Genomic DNA, 4,226 nt, shown 5'->3' with positions numbered 1-4,226 from the left:
TGATAATGTTTATTATGTGAAGGAATTGCATCATAATATCTTGAGTGTTGGACAGATGTGCAAAAATGGTTACAATGTTGTTTTTCAGGATAGTGGTTGTGAGCTCTAGAAGGGATCCAAAATTATTAATTACAATAGGGAAAAAGACTAGTGGAAACATGCATTTGCTAGAAGGAGCTACAAGACACTGTTTGTTATCTCAGATCAATAATAACAAGCTCTAACACTGGAGGATGTGTCATATCAACTTTCATAATTTGGTAAAGATCATTTCATCAAGTGTAGTGAGAGATTTGTCAAGGTTGAACCAACCGGGTAAAAATATTTACAAAGAATGTCAAGTTGGAAAGCAAACAAAATAAAAATTCAAAGGGAAGGAAAAGACATCTACTAGACTATTGGACTTGGTGCACATAGACTTATGCAATCCTATTAGAACAAGGAGTATACAAGGTGATATGTATCTCATGTTGTTAATTGATGATTATTCTAGAATGTCATGGGTTGCATTTTTTAGAGAGAAGTCAGAAGCATTAGAAAAATTCAAGATATTTAACACTAGAGTTGAAAATGAAGTAGATAGAAAGATTAAGTATTTGAGGTCTAATAGAGGAGGAGAATTTATCTCTGATGAATTTAACAACTTTTGTGAGAAACATGGTATTAGAAGGAAATTGTTTGTCCCTAGGACACTATAGCAGAATGGTGTAGTGGAAAGGATTCAAATCAAACTATACAAGAGGCAGAAAGAAAAATGATCAAAGGAGCAGAACTACTAGAATTCTATTGGAGAGAATAAATTTATATAGCAATCTACACTCTTAATAGAATTCTACAGAAAAAAAGACATGGAAAGACATAATATGAACTCTGGCATGGAAGAACTCCAACAATGAAATATTTCAAGATATGTGTAAACAAGTGTTATATCTGGAGAGATGAAGATAATCTTGGAGTATTTGACAACAGAGAAGATGAAGACATATTCCTGGGATATTTTATAAGGAGCAAGGCATACCAATGTTACAACAAGAGACCAAACAATATTCTTGGAAGTGGAAATGCTAAGGTTAATGAAGACATTTCTAAAGACTAACAAATTGGCAAGATATAAATCTGATGAATACACTAACAGAAAAAAGGAAGAGAAAATGAAAGAAGAAGAAAAATAAACTCAAGATGCTCTGGTAGCTATATCTAAAACTCCAAGGTATGTACAAAAGAATCATTCGATAGATTAGACTATTGGAGATAAGAAAAAAGGAATTATCACAACAAACAAAGTAGCTCACGAACAAGTTTTGTTATGTTTACTGTCTGAGATTGCACCAAAAATAGTAGAATAAGATTGCAATGATCAAAATTGGATAAAGGTAATGAGAGAGGAGTTAGATCAGATTAACAAAAATCAGACATGGGAACTAGTTCATAGATCGAAAGACAAGTATGTAAATGGAACAAAATGGGTATTCTAGAACAAGTTGGATGATGTTGGATAAGTTGTGAGGAAAAAGCAAGGTTGGTTTGCAAAGGTTACACATAGGTTGAAAGAATTGACTTTGAGGAGACATACTCCCCTATTGCATGGATGGAGACTATCAGGATGTTTTTGGATTTTGAAGCCTTTAAGAATTTCAAGGTTTATCTAATGGATGTAAAGTCGACATTTTTGAATGGAGAGCTTAAAGAAGAATTTTACATCGAACAACCAGAAGGATTTAAGTTGAAAGATGATCTGAACATTGTTTACAAATTGAAGAAGGCCCTATATGGATTGAAAAAAGCTCCTAGAGTTTGGTATGGAAGGCTAGATAAGTATTTTATTGATCAAGGTGTTCAGAAGAGATTTGTTGATAGCAACTTATATTTCAAAATTGACTCAAGTAAAACCTTAATTGTTTATTATTACATGAAAAATAGGTTTTGAAGGGACACAAAACCCTTTACAAATCAAACAAGAGATATAACTTGACTGCTCAACAAAGAGGAGAGAGTCACAACCCAAAAAATAGAGTCTACCCCGAAAGACAACAAGTATCCCAATAAAAGATAGGGCCAAAAAAACCAGCCCAAACAACCAACTATAAGGGCCCTCAAGATTTACAATTGGCCTTGTGGGAAAGTAAAACCTTAATTGTTGAAGAAGTTTGGGTTGGAGAATTATAAATCGGTGTGTACACCTATGACCACCAGATGCAAATTAATTGAAGAGGATAAATTCCCTAAAGCTGATGCAATTCAATATAGTTCAATGATTGGAGAACTGCTATATCTAACTGCTACCAAAACGGATATCATGTATGCAGTTTGTCTAGCAATTTTATTTCAACAAGAGTCAAAAGAATCACATATTGTGGCAATAAAAAGATTTTTTAGATATTTAAAATGAACATAAGAGTTTGGCTTGTGGTACCCCAAAAAGTCAAATTTCACTTTGACAATCTATACAGATATAGATTTCTTTGAAAGTGTTGATGACAGGAAAAGTACGAGTGGTGGAACATTCTTTCTTGGCTCCCGCCTGGTTGCTTGGTCAAGTAAGAAGAAATATTATGTTTCTTTATCTATAGCTAAAGTAGAATATATTGCAAGATCTTCATGTTGCACACAAATACTATACATGAAGTAGACTTTGAAGAATATTGGTCTAATGTTCAATGAACCCATCTCAATTATGTATGATAACACAAGTGCAATTAAAGTTTTTAAGAATGTGATACTGATAACTCAATGATGAACTACTAGTAGCAAACTGGTACTGAGAGGGGGGGGTGAATCAGTACAGACACAAATATCAGTTCAAAACCGGTTTGACAACAACCACTCTCAATGATTGATAAACAAAGATACCGGTAAAACAGAGTGCAACCGGTAGCATCCAGAATAACTCAATCAGTCATGAACCGGTTACTTACTAAGCTTTTCTCTTAGCTCAATACCATATTACCATAATATTCTCATGCATGAACTAGTAGACCTAACCATCAAATCTTCACAACAGTGAGTTCAATATGTTTTATAGACAGGCATAAAACATAGAAACTTCATGTGCATAACAGATAAAACAAAGCATCACAAGACAAAAGCATTTCACATGACACACATATTTTTCACGTGGAAATCCAACTGGGAAAAACCATGGTGGGGATGAATACCCACAAGCTTCTTTTTGAACTCTTTAGAAGTCCGCTCTGTTAAGAGCCTTGTTCGGTTAAGAACATTACAATAGGTTCTAGTAGGAACCAATCCTGTTAGGGATCACCCGGTTAAGGGATACCTGGTTAAGGGTTAAATCCGGTAGGGTCACCTTGTTAGAGGATTTTAAGAACTCAATAGCTGAAAGGATCTCCTAATCTTTTCTAGCTTCTCAGAACTCATTAGCTTTGAGTTACTCGGTTAAGGGATTTACAGCAAGCCGGTTAAGGCCACCCGATCTAAGGGATTTTGAATCAAGCCAGTTAAGGCTACCCTGTTAGGGGATTTTGCAACTGTTGAAGTGGTTAGAGATCAATAGGTATTACAATGATCTGTTAACAATACTTAATACTAATACAGATCCATTTAGGCTCCTCTTCTCCTTCTGCACATACACTTTGCAGGTATCTCTTTTCTCCTATGGTCTGGCAAGAAACTTGTATCACTTTCGTTGGATACGCACTCACTACTTTTTGCCAACAACTTTAGACAGAAACCTAACATCGACCTTATAGGGAACATATAGGTCGGTAGCAAAAACCCTAAACCCTAAACCTATTAGGTTGAGCAATTCAAACGGTTCGATCCTGACCGTTGAAACATACTGCATTGAATACACCAATCTTGAGTCGATCTCAAGACATTCTCCATCGTCCATTATCCACCATTTTCATGGCAGCTGATAACCCATCACACATTATCACTATTTGACAGACTTCGCACATTCCTGAGGTAGATAGGAATAGTCTTCTTCATGCAAGATCCTTCACGTGCACAGAGCTTACGTGGCAACACAATCTATCCTCCATCATACTACTGACTCATCACACAAAGATCACCGATTGAGTCACACAAACTTGAGATACTCCAACCAGAAACCCCAAAGTGGAAGCTGCCTTACCAACTGGTAGTCATACAGTGCTTCCATGTGTCAGTTCCCATAACTGCATGCGGGTTCACTTTGAACAAATGTGCTGCTTCACTTAGGCATATAGCGGTTCACACATATGCCGGTATCTCTTTCTTCTCTT

This window comes from Cryptomeria japonica, chromosome 4 (assembly GCF_030272615.1).
Source record: "Cryptomeria japonica chromosome 4, Sugi_1.0, whole genome shotgun sequence".
NCBI lineage: Eukaryota > Viridiplantae > Streptophyta > Pinopsida > Cupressales > Cupressaceae > Cryptomeria > Cryptomeria japonica.
The sequence above is the reverse complement of the archived record's forward strand: the minus strand, read 5'-3'. Positions refer to the sequence as shown.